Here is a 16,766-nt window from a genome sequence, read left to right as displayed (position 1 = left end):
TTTTCCCTTTACCCTTTCTGTTTCTTCCATAGCTTAAGAGATGCAGTACCGCCCTCGCTGGTGCATCGTGCACTGGTATCAGTCCAGCTCAACCAGCTGTGCGTGAACGTTGAATTCCTGAGAACGGGAGGTGACCCCATTTTATCCATATGTACGGTTCTGGCTAAAAACCAAGCCGTTGGCTGCAATTTTCTCTGCCAGGAGAAAATGGAAGCTGTCTTGTGCCTCCTGAAATCGGTAACAGTTGCTTGGACTTTATGGGTGGCTTTCCCAAGGAGCGGGCGAGGTGAAGTCCTGCCACTGTGCCTCACCTTGGGCCGTGAGTCGGTAGAACGTGACCGGCAGACCCGTGGATGGGTAAAGTGAACTGGCTCTTGCCTTTTCTCCTTTTGTTGGCCATTTCCAAGCTGAAGGGATTAGTGGAAGCAAGTCCAAAGTACACATCTGTAGGATTATGTTTAGCTGGCAATTAAAAACAAAGACCAAGAAGCCACATTAGCAGCTGGTGTAAAACAGCTCGACAGAGTTCAGTTTATTAACTGAGGAACGCCCCAGCTGAGAATCTGGCCTGATGAAGCTTATTGCCTATGCAAGCAAGTGCAAAGCGTGACCGATGCATGCTTGTAGTAGAAGATTGTGGATAATCGAGCACTGCAGGGGTTTGATGGCAAAGGTTTAATTACGTAAGAGGAGAGGACGCAGCCGTCCCCGAGTCTGTACTTAACTCGGGCGACTGCGTGTCAGAGCGCGACGAACCCCCGGCCTGAAGGGGGGAGCTGGTCCTAGTCCCGCTTGGCCTCCGGAGTTAGGCTCGAAGGTTCACAGGAACCAAACCGAAAACTGTCCTTCCTTGTGGTGGGTTTTGCAGCTGTTCTCTGTGATCCCGAAAGCCAATAAGTGCCCTGAAAGACCAAAGCCAAGATATTCCTGGCCACAACGGCCAGAACTTGACAAAAACCATCTTGCGTCCTTGCGACAAAAGCGTAAGCCCGAGCCGTGCTAGTGTCTGAGAAGAGCTGGAGGGAGTACTTTATAGTTCGTGTATGACTTAGTGCCTTATAATTAATAGTTAATTAATAAAGCGAGAGTTGCTTCAGCCTTTGCAGTAGCCTAGAAAATGCTTGTACGGGGAGATTTTTCTTGTCAGCTGAACAATACTAACTATAATAAAGAAAGGAGAGACATCAGTGATAACGGAATATCGCGTAGCAATATATCTGTATTTCACTTTTTTTATAACTCACGGTCCCCTGCGTATCGGAGGGGTTTTACCTGCTAAGTTAAATAGGTAAAAATTACCAGAAAGGAGGCTGCCCAAACTGCTGGAATTTGATCTTGCGCGTCTTGCTTACAAGACGCTGCTCTGCAGAGCTCTCGTGTACATGCAGGAGCAGCTTGTTCGGGGCAGTGGCATTAAGGGATCTTTGAGAGGGCCCGCGGGTGTGAAAGCTGCACAGTGGATGTGTCGGGGGACTGCCGCGTGGGGAAGAAAGGGTTCCCCGTGAGCTGGAACCGGTTCCTGCGCACGGTACGGTCTTTGTGCGAGTGCTGTCTTGGCCGTCTCGTTCCAGGAGGTCGTCAGCACACCCATCGTTCCCTTGGTGCGCTCCGCAGGAATGCTTACAGTCGGTCTGAATTCAGGGGGAGCCGGGCTTGGAATTTAGGATGTGCTATATAAAAAAATGGAGAGTTCTTGGCATCTCAGATTTTGGGTACTTGGGAGTAAGGGGCATTTTCATCGTAACATCTCTTTGCTTCAGATCCCCCTCTCTAGAGAAACAGGCCTAATACGGGTCCCATACGATGCCAGTGGGCTAAGTAGGTGAGATGTGGTGGTGTTTGGGCACCACGACTCCCAAGAGCATCTTGGAGAGCTTGAAGCTGCAAATCCTGAGAGGCTTTAAGTAAAGCTTCGGTAAATAAAGGAAGCGGCAATGCACCAAACACAAACTGTAAAACAAGATACTAGAAAGCAATGACGGCTTTTGTCATGCGGTCTTGAGTGAGGCAGGAACATGTGGAAGATACAAGGCTGGGGTTGGGTCCAGTAGTATGTTGGCAGAAAACAGACAAATTGAGACATGTTTAGTCTTTTTACTTTGTTTCTATCTGCATCAGTGTCAGTAGCAAATGGCAAAAGATGCTCGTGCTAGCAGCAGTGATAGTGTTCGGAGGACAGCGCAGGCGTAGAGTAACCAGAGCCGTCGTATCTCATGTCAGACCAATAGTCCTTCGTGGCAAGGACCATCTTTTTTGAATGCGTTTACAGAGCCTTGCCCGGACCCCGGCCATTATTAAGGAATAATGGCTGCCACCACCACCACAAATATGATGTAGGCAAGTAACCAGAGGGTCGATAGGACAAATGTAGTCTGCGGCCACTACACGTGCTTTTCATGGAGTAGCATGATCTGGTTCAGTTTTGGTTGAAGACAAAATTGGTTCAGCTTCTAAGGAAGCCTACCTGCCTTTACTGATCAGGCAGTCTGTAAGATACTGTGTACCTTCCTGTCTGATGAGAGAACTGAGAGAAGGCATCTTGGTTTATATGGCTCGGTAAAGAGGTAAATTAAAAAAAGGGAAGATTTCGTGTAGGAAATTAACGTCGTTTCCTTTGCATACATGCAAACTTGAATTCCTTTCCTCGTCTTTCCCTGTCCCCTTACGTTTTGCCCTGAGTGTATTTAAGGGCTGTTGATTATTATTTCTGTCAAGGTCACGTTTGAACTGATGTCTTGATGAAAATGTAAACGTAGTTCAGTTTTCGGAAAGAAAATGTTTGGGTTTACTCTTTCTTTTATTGGTAAATGAAACTATACCAGTAACAGTTTCACTGCTGACTTGAGTCAAAACAGTACAGACAATATTTTACTTAGCTCGGAAAAGACTGCCATAGCTGGGCCGAGTGTCGCGGTTTAGCCCCGGCCGGCAGCTGAGCCCCACACGGTTGCTCGCTCGCTCCTCCGCTCCGGTGGGGTGGGGAGGAGAGTCGGAAGAAAAGGGTAAAACTTGTGGTTTGGGATAAGGAAGGTTTACTGGGACAGCAAAGGGAGAGGGAAACAGCAACAACAGTACTTAGAACAGAATGAACAAGGCGGATGATACAGAATGCAATTTGCTCACTGCCCGGAACCCAATGTGGCTGTCCCTGAGCAGTGATCCCCCCCTCCCCGGCCGGCTCCCCGCCCCCAGTTACATGCTGAGCATGGCATCGTATGGTATGGAATATCCCTTTCGCTAGTTTGGGTCAGCTGTCCTGGCCGTGTCCCCTCCCTGCTTCTTGTGAAAATTAACACTATCCCAGCCGAAAACGAGGACCCTGAGTTAAAGCTTTATGGGCGTGCATACGGGACTCCTCTGATGCTGGGATACCACCTCGCTCCCTTAGCTAGCAGTAATTCTGCAAACTTTTACTGCTCTGTGGCTTGAGCGGTTTATCGAAGCATCTTCACGTGGTGTTCCTTCATCCAGATTCAAAACTGGGTCTGCCTGGTAAATGTCCTTATACGTTAGCTGGAACGTGTACATCACCCCGTAGAAAAAGGAAGTACGTGCTTGAGACAGCAACGTCCGTTCTTCTGGTACATTGGTAAATATTCAAAGTACAAAGAAAACCAAACAGGATATCGATTCAGATAGGGCAAAAATATTTGGTTCTATGCTTTTTAGGATACATCCCCAAACCACAAACAGACCTTGGATTTAGCAGAATATCCTTATCAGAGCAGAATCCCTGTATTGGAGCAGCTTCAAAACACTGGATTGTTTCCGCTCTAGGGCTCCGGCTGAAATGTTCAGTAGAAAAAAGTATTTGCCCGCAAACAGAAGCAGGAAGTGTTGCGAGTGTCTCTCCTAACTTGGTCTTGCAGCAGAGTGTTTATTAACTACAGAGGCAATGGGGAGCTACAGCCGGAGCCCGCCGAAACCACGCTGGCAGTAGTTCAGGCGCCGGAAGGTAGGTGCTGAGCATCACGTTCCGTTTGGGTGCCTCTGGGCTGTGCGGAGAGGCACCCGACACCTATGTTGAAGCACCCGAATGACTCTGTAGGAACGTTACCTTGACCTCCCTGGGCTCTGGCTTATGTTCGTCTCTTGTAATGAGCAGCAGTGCGTAAAACACAGAAAGGTGTAAAATACCTCATTAAGGAGGGTTTTTTTCCAGATGTTGGGATTTTGTGCTTCCTTCCCTCCAGATCTCCACCGCTTTGGTGCATTTTGTGCGGGGCCTGCTGCTTTCAGTAGCAAACTGAATGTAGGAAGCTACGCGCGCTTGCGCTCTTCACACGAGCGGCGTAGGGGGCTAAAAACCTGTCCCGCGTTGAATCCCCCCGACTCCCACCCCAGGTTGCGCAAAGTTAAAGCGAATTTTAACGCTTTTCTCCCCTTTGCAACTGCATCGCGCAAACAAATTGCTTTCTCGGTCATGCAGCAGGCAAATGAGCATCGGTCTGTTTAATGACACCTAATTAGGTCTACAGACGCCAAATGACTTGTGTTGCCCTGCTCAGACAGAGATGCGCGGGTAATGAATTATCCATTGTCTCAGGCTCACTACTGCTAGCTAGGGCTGGGAGCAGAGTGTTCTGCGAGTAATTTACTTGACAACTTTAACCTCTTACTCGATTCATAGTAAATCTTTGCAGTAAATCCCAGGTTTCCTGCACCCGTTTATGTTTTTGAAGTTACTCGATGAACTTTTCTTTGTTTCTCCTTCCCTCATCTGTGGATTTCCAGGCAAATTCACTAGTCCATATACCAGAAATTCAAGCTCTGTTGCTTAGTTTAGGTTAGTCGGGTAAGATCTAAGGTAGGTGGTTTGTTTCCCTCTTTTTACGTCCGTCGGTCCTTGTCGAGGCTGAAGCTGTGGCATAACTAAAATAGGAAGAAAAACCTCCCTTGTGCGGACGGTTTCATCGGCGTACCCTTGCATATGCTAGACAAGCTTATTAAGCGTAGGGAGCAGAATTAAATTACATTATTGTAATGTGCCTGAGAGCAGCGTAGCGGCCCTGCCGGGGCTTTCAGAGGCATTACCTCGCTGCTGCCACTAGCGTTGCTCACCCCTGCGGTTGTGCCGTCGGGCCTTTCAGCATGAGGATGTTGATGAAGATGTTGAGCTTGGTGTGTATGTGAGCTCGTTGTTTGCCTGATGTGTTACTGACTTGGGGCCCTAACCAGGACTGAAGACTGTAATTCTATCAGAGCTTGGGCAGATGCTCCAAGTTTCTTTGGAGTTCAGTAGGGTTGTGGGTTTTCTTGATTGGTTTCTGAACTTAATGCTTTGATCCTAATCCCTGAAGAGTATTTTCAGTGCAGGATGATCTTAGCTTAATTTTGCAATAGTTTTATTCCCTGTTTTCTGCATGTATATCGTCTAAATCAAGTATGTAGTCAGTTTTGATGAACGAGTACCTCTGAGTCACATCAGGTATCGTTTTCTCCTTTTGGTACACCCAAATGCCATTTTCTCTGCAGCCGTTTGCAAGTGTCTTGCAGTGAGTCAGAAGAGCACGGAAACCTCGCTACCAGTTTTAATCGTGCAGCGTGGACCTTTTCTGTCGAATCAAGCCAGGGCGGATGAGGATGTTGGGTCCCTTCCCGTGCTCCTTGGCTGAAGATGGTGACAGACGGCGCAAACGTGCCCCAGTTTCTGGTCGGTGAGGTTCCCAGCACTGCATGCTGAACTGAAGTCAAGGGAAGGAAAGGGTCAGCAGAGCATCAGTCAAGGGACTGATCTCAGCAGTGTTGTAGACAGTACAGGAACGTATTGTGGAGGACTATCATCTTCATCCTCCAGAAGAATGAGCCCCTTGGCCTTGAACTGGTTTCAGTGTGTGTTGAATTTTTGGAGGAAAAAGCCTGCCTTCGGCTCGGTGAAACGGCCAAGCGGGTGGGACTCGTGCCTGTGCGTTTATCTTCTGCTGCATCAGAATCCGGGGTGACTTGGTGTTTGAGAAAAACGTGTTTCTGACCTTCTCATCGAGCTGAGAAACTGGATCTCCGCTTAGCGTCTTTTATAGCCTGACCGCCTTTCTTGCGTAAGGCTAAGTAATTTTACGTTCAATGCCTAAGTCAGCCGATTTTATTGCTCATTATGACTACAGCGGCTTATGTTAAAAAAAAAAAAAGTCATTTAAAGGCAGAGTCCTAACTTTTTTCCCCATAGCTTCAGTTGATATTAGCTCTACCAGGAAACACTGACTATACTTTTATCTAGAAAAATATCAAAACTGGGCTTAAAGTTGAGAGATGTCATTGTGTGTGTGAGCGCACGCGTTGTACGGGCGCATAATTGCGTACGGGTGTACGTGCGCCTCAACAGTGTTGCAGGGAGTTGCACGCGGTAGTTGGAGAAACTGAAAGATGTTCCTGTGCGTGGCGCAATAGAAAATGATTCATTTCTCTGGGGAACGGAATGAGGGAAGAGAGGAAAACAATTGCAATAAAAAAGCCAAGCAAGGCCTGAGGTGGTAATAAACTCTAGCCTTTCTGAAACATGAAGCAGATTTAGTGAGCACCATGCGAAAGAGTGCCTGTGTCACCAAAGCGTGCCAGGCACGTCAGCACGGGGAGCCGTTTGAATAGGTTTCCAGCCAGAGTATTGAGGAAAAAATACAATGAACAGCAAACCAAATTAAAAAACAACAACAGGATATGTCCTTTAAATGACTCATCTCTAACCTCAGCTGATGCTGAAGTACAGTATGTGTAGAGCCGGTAGACTTGCACTGAGAGGCATATTTTCCTAAAGCGCTTTCTTTTCCTCGCCATCGCCCGAAAGCTACAGTCGGTGCTTGGAACATCTGTGTTTATTTTGCATGACAAACTTGTTCCTAGGCTTTGACAAAATGCGTGCTGATTTGGGACTTGGGGTTTGCAGTTCTTCCGCAGGGTTGTGCTGAAGCACAAGCGGCTGGCCGTTGCACTGGTATATAATACATATTACATGATTTCATTCATATTTAATGAAAAGTGTGCTATATTTTTAATCTTTATAGCTTTAATGTGTGCAAGTGGTTTTAATAATTGGTGCTGCAGGATGGTTACTTCCCAGAATTACCCTGCAAAATTGCTGCGTTTTCAGCCTTCAGTTGTGCAGGTTGTAAATTATAAAACTTGGGTAGTAATAAACTTGGCACCCTCTCCTTGCTCTTTGGAGATGCCACCCTGTAACAATAGTAAAAAGATACACGCTGGCAAAAATTCTTCCCTGAAGCTTTCATCATCCTGTCTGCACACCCCGTGTGAGGGGGGCGAGACCCGGAGAGCCCAGCGGCCGGGCCGGTGGAGGCACAGGCCCTGCAATTCTTGCCGGGATGCCTGCCGTTTGCTGCGTGTAGAGCGGTCTCTGCCACGTGGTCGTGCCCCCGTAGCCGTTTTTATACCCCCAGCGTGCGCTTGATGCGTCTGATGACGAGGAGGAAAATAACTCTGAAGTGAAGCACGGACGGTGGTAAGGAGCAAAGGAGTTTTGGGGGCTCCTTGGACCCCTGAACTCCTCCGGGACATTGCTCCAGTCATTATCCTGGTTATTTTGCCTTTTTTTTTTTTTTTTAAATGACAACACTAATCAAGAGTGACCTAATAAAAACAATAAATAACAAGTACGCCTGTAAAAATTGACTTTTTTTGGACTCTGGTTTCTATGCCACATAGTAAATCTGCTTTTAGCTCTTTGTCACCAAACAATCAATTTGAAGGCAGGAATTTAAAAAAAAAAAAAAAAAAAGACAAAGTGACAGCTTACTCAGTTTAATGAGGAAATCCTAAAGGTTAACTAAAACAGCCCTTTTGCTAGCTGGAGGATGCAGTGCCTATAATGCATCTGCAACAAAACACGAATCGGTTTTCTGCCATTAAGAGCGTATGTGGAGGTTTGGTGTTTGCAGGCAGCGCGATGGAAAATGCCGGCTGGGGTTCACGTACAGCTGGGTCGTGAAGGTTACTGACCGCTTTAGCGGCCAGGCTTTATCAAAAAGTGTAATAAACTGAGAGAATACACCATCAGTATTAAAGTTTGCCTGCCGGCATTAAGATTTGCCCTTCTCCGTAGCTTCCTCTGCTCTACGTGTGGTAATGTGTGGGAAGAGGAACGGGCCGGTGCTTCAGAAGCACGTGGCCTACGTAATCGAATTGGGAAGATTTGGTTAGCATTCCTAGAAGACCTTTTGGCTTATGGGATAAGGAATAATTCTGTATTTGTTCAGTTAAAAATGATGAAATAAAATAACTGCACTGATGTGCTCGTTAAGAGTTGTGTATTGCGGGTGGGAGGCGTCTCAAGTGCCAACAAATAGGCCAAGCGGCCACAGCGTTGCTGTCCCCGGTCAGCCGCAGCCGTGTTACCGTGCCGTGGCGTTTCTTACTTGCCGACTTAATCCGGACCCCAGATAGAAACTTTGCGTGCCCTGTTGCGTCCCTTCCCGTTCAGTGGCGCGTCAGGTGCTGTGGCTCGGTCTATGACGAAGCATCCGGGCTTGCGGGCGTGGTCTGCGCCTCTGCGGGTGCGAGTTCTGGTACCGAGTCCCAGGGCAGCCGCTCGCGCTGCGCCACCTCAGAAGGCTGCCACGCTGGAAAGCTTCCTGCAGACGCGTGGCGTTTATATACAAAGCCCTCGTGCGCAGGAAGTCTTCGGCGTCCAGAGGAACACTTTTAAGGACGATCAACAAGCAGTGGCTGTCCCTGGAGACAGCAGCAGTAAAACGGCCTAAGGTAACGATAGCTCCTTTGATTGTGCATATTGCCTTCGGCCTCCAGCTGCCGGCAATATTCCGCTGTCTCTGAAACTCTGTTTACCCTTGGGCAATATTTAGCTGCTATAGTCCTTTGAGCCCAGTCAATATATGTAAAATATGCTGTTCAGGGTACCTACAGGAGTTTATTGGAATAGCTAATTGTCAGCCTCCAGTAGAGCTTTGAGTCTTGAGTTTTGGTGTCAAGGGCAAGGCGGTGTTTCCTGCTGTCGTACGGGTGCACACCGCAGTGGAGTCCTCGCGCGAGGACAAGCCGAAATGACTTCTCCCGCCACAGACAGCTGCTTAGCACGATGTCGCAGTTCCAGGCGGCGATTTCCAGCACCGGGGACCACGGCCCAGACTGTCGTGCTTCACCGTCTCCAAAGGCTTTGTCCGTGGGGCTGCTCGGGTTAGGGGTGGCACACGAGCAGGAGTGCTCCGAGATGAGGCCTAGGTGGGTCCCCTGCCTCATCTGCAGCATCCCCCTGCTCCGCAGAGAGCCTGGGGACGCCGGGAGCGGCAGCGGATGAGTTTGATACTGGTTTGGTGCCGTTCTTGGAATAGGCTGAATTGAACGGGAGGAGGGCGAGCGTGGGTTCTTCCGGTGTGCGAAGTGTGATTGGGCTTTGTTGTGGAAGGAAAGTGAAACCACTCCTGCGTGGTTTTCTGTGACTGATGCTTCATTTCAGCCTTTCTTTTGAAAGGAATGTTTTCAGATGCAGGGGCTGAGGTTTTTGCTTGAGCGCTCGCTCTCTCCCCCTGTCCTCTCCACATGCCTGCCTCTGCTTCGAGATGGTTAGAAAATAGCAGACTGCAAAAGCAATCCCGACAAAATCCTTCTGTGTCAGGAAGATCCCACAAATGCTTCGTTATAATTGGATTTCTTATAACCGAAGTTATACCAACTGGCTCCTGTTTAAAATGAGGAAAAAAAACTGGAATTATGAGGACTAAGTTTCTTTTTCCTGTTATTTTGACCTGGGATGAAACTTTGTGTCCTTGTCAGTGACATTTTTAAGCCTGATGTTCAAACAATTAGGTATTAATAACTGTAACAAGACCCAAAGAGAAAATTCATAACAAATAAATTACATGACGATTTAAACTTTTTTCCTTCACCCAGAAATACTGAAGACAGATGAGGTTCTTAACAAAAATATGCATCCCTAATTCCCCAGGTAATACTTGATGCAAGTAATTTTCAGTCATATTAATTCTCAGGAGCTTTTAGATGCCAGCATTTGCTTTTCATCACTTGCTGTGTGTGCGGTGATTGTCACCCTAAATGCCCGTGCTACTGTGGCTGTTAGCTGGTTGGATAAACGTAAGGTTTAGAAACAAGAATATCTTGTTTGAAGTAACTCCTGGCATCAGAAGGAGCCAGGTGGGAGCCGCTCTGAGGAGGAAGCTGTAACGGCTGCCTGTGGCTTCTTATTCCTCCCAGGCAACAGTTTTTTAACTAGATAAGGGGTGTGTCAGCTTGAGTAAGACCGGGGTTACTCCTGAGGGAAACAGGAAAAATACTGATGAATTTGCTATAATAAAGTATCTTTAATTTTTAACTGCTGCAAAGTAACCAATGTTCCAGGTGGCTGTGCGATAGTATTTAAAGGGTAACTGTCCACTGGGCTTTCTCTGTTAAGCCCGCGTATGGGTGCGACTAAAATAAAGCTTTTGAGGAATCTTTATTATTTGACCGAGTGCTTCAGCAACTGTTTTAACTTGGGTATCCGTGGGGCTTGGACATACGTTGAAGTGTTTTGTAGAACGTGAATGTTAAATGATTGCTTGAAAGCCAGGCGCCGGTCATAACACGTCCTGTTACTTACTAGCTGTGTTAGCGTGGTGCCTGGAGCCCCGCTGAGAGCAGGCGCTCTGGCAAGACGCGGCGGTGGATGGGCTCGCTTTTCAAGGGCTTCCGTCCTGGGAAAACGTGGCACAAGGGATGGCGAGGTGGCAGTAAAAGGAGGGACGCTGCTGGAATTGTGAAAAGAGAGTTCTCACGCTGCCCGCAGTGGCTCGAAATTCATTATTCTATTTCGTACAAAAGGTTCGAGTACAGTTATGTTTCTCATGGAGCGGCACTTTTGTGATCTTGAAATGTTTGAGCATTTTACGGGGGCCTGGTTTGACCCAACGTGTATATTTTGCAGGGCTGTTGCGGCGCCTCGTGGACCAGCTCTCCTCTCTGCGTTGGAAGCTGCAGTACGGCTGTATCTCCGGCGACCAGCGCGGCCACGAAACGACCACCCCGGCCTACAGTCGTGAGACGAAACAGGAGATGAGGATTCTAAGGTAAGCGATATTCAAATCTTTCTTACCAGGGAACTTTGTGTCAGGTGAAGAGGTAGCTAGGAAAACACCCACGTGAACTCTGAATAAAGTACTGCGAACAGATGCAAAAACGCAAATGGCGTTCTGTGAAATCCAGTTTTTTCCGATGGCCAGAACATGCGCACGATTCTGTTTTGAGCAGCATTCAACTGAGGAAATTCAGGTAAGAAAGAAGAAGATGAAAAAAAAATAAATAAATAACACAACTTTTTTCCTGTTTCACTGTGTGATGTACTGGGTTTTTTTTCAGATACTCTAACTTTCATTTTACTTTGTATCTATTGCCAGTCATGCAGAGCACTAATTCAATGTGAATACTTGTCTTAATACGTGCAATTTTTGAATGAAGGTGTCCAGTTTGTTTTCTGATACCATGTTTGTGGGCAAAAGGCTTTGTTCAGATGCACGGTCAAGACCACGTAACTCGTGAAGGCCTTAGGCAGGGTTTAACGGGCACGCTTTCCCTGGAAGGCAGCGGCGGGGCGCGCCTGTGCTAGTGCAGCGCTCGGAGCCCTGCTGTGCCTCACGCCGCGCACAGGCTGAGAGCTGCTTAGGCTGAACGCTTTGAGGGAGTTTTCCTCACTAACTAGCCATCCTATCTGCAACAAATAAGATTATCACTGTTTTTTACTGAAATTTAAAATCCTGTTGTGGTTGAGGAGAGACAGCGCGTTCAATAGTCCTCGTTTCCAGCGTTCAAGTGTTCACTTTACCAACAATCTGTTCCATGTTTGCAAAATAAGTGTATTAATCCTGATCCAGAGCCCCGCCACTGTCGTTTGCTTCGCTCCCCAGAGACAAGTTGCAGCGCCCATTTTAACCAGCGCAGAGTGCTCCTGGAACTGGGAGTATTAGCTTTTGCAGTACTGTCACTGCTGAACTTTGGAGAGGAATTAGTTATGGGCACGCTTGTGTCTGCGGGGAGAGGGGCACGAGAGAGGGGGGGAGGATTGCAGGAAAAGGTACGCCAGGAGCCATTAGAAGCAGAGCACCTGGTGGCTTTTCGGAGGGACCGGGGAGGCATCGAGCTCTGCAGAGGCTGACGACTTCTTCCCTTTCACCAAGACTATTCCCTCCTGTGAGGAACGGGGCATCCTTGTGATACAGGAGAAACTTTGAGCCCAGACCCTGATCCACTGTTACAGGCCCCAGAGGTGGGCTGGTAGGATGCCGGGTGTGTTGGGAGTGTTTCGGTTAAACCGATCTCTTAATAAAAACACTGTAATGGGGCCAAAGGCATGGAGTCCTTCCATGTTTTTAGCCTGGTATGTGCTGTGTAAAAAAAAAAAAAAAACCAACGGGTATTGTTTCTCACTTCCGCTTCACAGAAGTGTAAAGCGCAATTTAAAGGTGTTTCTGAGGTGCCGGTCCTTCATAAAGGGCGGTTGATTCAACTCGCCACAAAAATCAGGCGTGAGGTGAATCTCACATCAAATATTGGGACGCCACAAAGCATCATCCTTAGAAAGAATGTTTGTCCTCTGATAGAATGGGAATTAGTTAATAGTTTCCAGTGAACAGAAATGTAATGAAGCATTATTTTAGCAGGAAGGAAGCCACTAGCGGTGCCTCCACCTCTTCGACAGCTCTTTTTCTAATCACCGTTGCTTTATCAAGAAATGTAAAGTTGTATTTTTTTTTGTTGATATTTAAGAATAAATTCTTACAACATCATATCTATAAAAGGTTCATCACAGACCAAATACCACTCTAACCTTTTAAGCTTCCACAGTAAAAACTGTCATCTTTATTTATATAAGTTAGGGAAAGATACAAATGTAATCATAACCCCCAAGGCAAAATTTTACGGCAGTTTTCAGAACTCCTCTCTATAAAAACTACTCAAACCTACAAACATAAAAGCTTCCAATAAAATTTGCTTTAGATCCTAGTCATAAAACGTGAATTTCTTTCCCTGGTCCCGGAGCTACAGGTGTCCAATTGCCAGAGCTGTTTGCCGCAACCCCGGGCCGGCAGCGAGAGCATCCTCCTCCCGCTGGTGGCTGTCTCCGGCCCGGCCACGGTGGGCTTTTCTCGGCGATTCCTCGCTGCCGGCACCTGGCCCGCAACAGGGCCCGTGTCAGTACGGCGCTTTGGTATCCGAAGAGGAGGCAGTGGAAGGAAAAACGGCTGTGCCGTCTGTTGGGCGTTAGCCTTTTAAGGCACCAATGAGTTGAGGAATGCTCTGGGTGCTGGGAACCTCCCCTTGCCTGGGGCAGAAATACTAGGCTTTTATTTTCTGAAGGAGCAGGAGGGCTCCTGAATCTGATGTGCATATCTTAGGGTGTCTGTCATCCCGCCCTGTGCGTGTAGGGCACTTCTCGTATTTATTTTCCTCTCGCTTCAAGTCTTCCCTTTAGCAATGGGGAGACGAGCATTTCAGGACAGAAGTGATATTTCTTTCTTGGCTCTATGGGGAAACTAGCAATATCAGGACCTCGCTTATTTCCACAAATATATCTAGCCTGTGCTTCAAATCAGATGTCCTGGGCTCTGCGAACTTGCCCGCGTCAGGTGTGCAAGCGGGGAGATACTGTGCCCCAGGGCTTTAAATCTGGACGCGCTTCCTCGAACGCTTCGGTGAGGTAGCAGTGACTTGCCATCTGCAGCTGCTGGTGAGTGCACAGGAGCCCCAGTTAAACCGTGGCTGGAGACATCATCTGTCTGCTCGCAAAGTTTTGTCCTGCTTTTCTGACTAACCTAGTCTTTTTGGTGCGATAATGAAAAAAATCTTTGGGAATGAAAAGAATCATGCTGTAAAAATTCGTTTCTGGATGTAGTAGAACATTCTAGACACGCAATAATCTAGAACATGTGATTCTTCTCTGCGTTCACTTTGCTCTTTGAAATGCAGGTGATTTGCATTCACTTGAAAGATTGGTGCCACTTTCAGTTTTGCTTTGGTGAAATACAAATGGGTGCATTAAGTGTTACTTTGATTAAAGATTCGTTACTGTATGAGCTCCTCAGGTACATGTTAAGTGTTAGCAGCAGGTAGAAAATTCTTTATTTACATTTCAGTTGAGAAAATAAATCTATACGGGCATGCGGTGAAGTTGTGCCGGGTTGGAGGGAGGCAGGCTGGCTGTGTGCTTGAAATGAAGTGCAGGAATAAATCTCTGCAGATTGGGGCTTTAGCGGATTCCTGGCAACTAAAGGCTCATGCTTTATCAGCCTAGATTAATTTGCTTTTGCCATCCAGGGTGGATTTAACCCTGATAACTCGCTCCGGATGGTATCTGGTGAAAGACCTGAGTCTTTTCTTTCTGACTGCGATAAGAACAGAAGCGTACATAGGAGCAAAGCCTGCTGCTCGTAAAAATGAAAGCAGAGGCAATTCGTAGATTACGTGTGTTGTGAAATAAAAGGAAATCACAGACCTCTTGCTTTGAGGCACGCGTCTCAAAGCGTTCCTGAGAGTTCATTGTAAGAAAGAACAACGTAGTTTAAAACTGTGCTTTGATGGAAGTATTTTTTTCTAACGCCGTAGCACTAGGACGTGGGTTCCTAAAGCCGATTCCTGCAGTGACTGCAGGAGGCTGGCAGTCGCCCACGATGCCTTCGGCGAGTGGCCTGCGTCTCCCTTCTGCAGGACCTTGCCCCGCTTCAAGGGGTTGATGGTCTCCGCTTACGGTCAGCCAGCGTCTGTTGAAAAGCTTCCCTGTGCACAGGGCCTTTTCCTCTCAACTTAACGTGCCCTTCTGCTGAAAGGCCATTACAGGAGCTGGGCAGCGTGCCGTGGGTGTTTCTGTTCTCAGTGGGCTGTTGGATCTGTCCTGGGCAAGGGGCAACCGGGGAAATCGGGTGGACCAATAGTTGCAAAATACACGTATAATAAAAGATATGATTCGTGACGGGTTTTTTTCTGTTTATCTTAAAATAGACTGTAGTTACAATTCTGCTTTCCCATTTGTGTCTTATGTAAGAAATTGGCTCTCAGAGTATTAACAAGCCAGCTGTTAGTAGTTCTTTAATATTTCCCTGTCCTCTGCTCCATTAGAGAAGGCTGCATACTTAGTATCTGCTAGGTTTGTTAATTATTAGTTAACTCTGCTTTATGGGTATTGTCTTAACAAGGGAACTTCTCCCAAGTGCTCATCATTAGTTATCATTTATTTCTAGGGCTGCTGTGTCTTTTCTGTGTCCCAGTTAAAAAGCTACATTTAAGAGCAAACTTTGGGTGTTACTATGAAAAACATTTGGTGAAATTGGTTTCTCCAAAAATGTTTCAAGGAGCGATGCGCCCAAATGCCACGGAAAGAAGGTCGCTATTGAGATGGCCTGACGCGTTGCTCCTCGTCGGGGCCGAGCTGGTGCGTTTGTGAGACTGGAAGTGTCAGAAGGACGTTGATGGAATGGCTGCACAATCGGTCAGGTCTCCGATTTCAAGAGGGTGCTTTTTCTCGGCTAGAAGGCTGACAAAATGGTAACTTCTCTGGCTAGCCAGGCCAAACTGCACGCCAGTCAACAGACCTCTCTTGCCTTCCTCCTTCCCGACGGCACTGAGGGAGCCTGGAGTGCAGGAGTGTCCCCAGAGTCCTAAATGGCCTTCAACAGACATGTCCTAATGAAGCCAAGTTAAAAATCTGTAGTAAATTAATGAGAATGTTCCTTTTAGTGGCAATCATCCGTACACTCCCTCTTATGGCACCTTTTAATTATTGTTACTTATGACAGAGGTTTTGGGTCACTGCTTTCAGAAAGAAGCAAACCAGGAAACTTCTTTCTTCTAGAAACAAGCATTCCTCAGCTTCTGTGGTACACAGGCTCCAAAGGTGACGGGAAAGATAGAGATGGTCTATTTGGCAGGTGTGGAATTTGGGGAATGTGGCGCTGCTGTTGACTTTCTGGGTTTTGCTGTTGAATGAAGCAGTTTGTTCTCTGTGCCTTTGTATCCATTGCCTTTCACCAGCTCTAAAAGGACTTCATTTTCTTCCAGTTTGGGCACAGGATCAGAGGGTGGCTCTCAGCCTCTGATCTAAATAAAATAATAATGATTTTAGGCGGTGCGGTTTGCATTATTCATTGCTCTTGGCAAAGCAAATGTTGATCTTACAACATGGCTATTAATATTTTGATCGAGCAATGAAGGCACCTAGATTTAGAGCAGAGACAGGCTTCTTGCTGAGGTGATCTGTTAGCTTACAGAGCCATTTGAGGAAAACCCAGCAATGGCAAGCAAATTCACCACAGTGTTCCCATACTTGAAGGTGGAAGCGTAATATGGTTGTTAACATCCTCCGCTTTCTGTTCAGCTGCTTCTTGCAACAGAGCGCTGCAAATTCACAACCCCAGATGCTCCTTGGCAGAAACAGGGCTTAATTCTTTTGGTCTGCTCTTGTGAAAATGAGCGTGTGTCTTAGCAGAGCGAGAGTAGGTAACTCGCTTCAGCATTAATCCTTACAAGGTTAGGAGGAGGGAGGAAAAAGCTTTTCTGGGTCTCTTCTGTACTTGCACTGAGTGGCGGTTTCCACATGAGGCTTTTCTCAAGCTATTGATTGCCCGAACTATCCGTATCTCTGGCTTACATGGTGCTGTCAGGCACCTATTGTGAAGGCTTGACAGCATCATCAATATTAGTATTAGAGCTACTTTTCCAGCTTATGAGGACAGGACGTGTGTGATTGATACGGAGGTGTGTGAAAAATTGTGCGAGGTCACTGCAATTTTTTTTCTGGGCTTTCACAAAAGCCCTGT

The 16,766-nt window shown here is 47.1% G+C and overlaps 1 long non-coding RNA gene across 1 annotated transcript in view; it reads left to right on the top strand.

The window, feature by feature from the left end:
• LOC142601598 (uncharacterized) overlaps positions 1–16,766 on the top strand; it is a 306,344-nt gene that overhangs the window by 202,310 nt on the left and 87,268 nt on the right. Inside the window, exon 7 of the long non-coding RNA XR_012835100.1 lies at positions 10,889–11,030. This is a non-coding gene — a long non-coding RNA (uncharacterized LOC142601598). The remainder of the gene's footprint in view (positions 1–10,888; positions 11,031–16,766) is intronic.

The sequence above is a fragment of the Balearica regulorum genome, chromosome 4, assembly GCF_011004875.1.
Source record: "Balearica regulorum gibbericeps isolate bBalReg1 chromosome 4, bBalReg1.pri, whole genome shotgun sequence".
Classification (NCBI taxonomy): domain Eukaryota; kingdom Metazoa; phylum Chordata; class Aves; order Gruiformes; family Gruidae; genus Balearica; species Balearica regulorum.
Note: the sequence above shows the minus strand (reverse complement) of the source record. Positions and strands in the feature narration are given on the sequence as shown.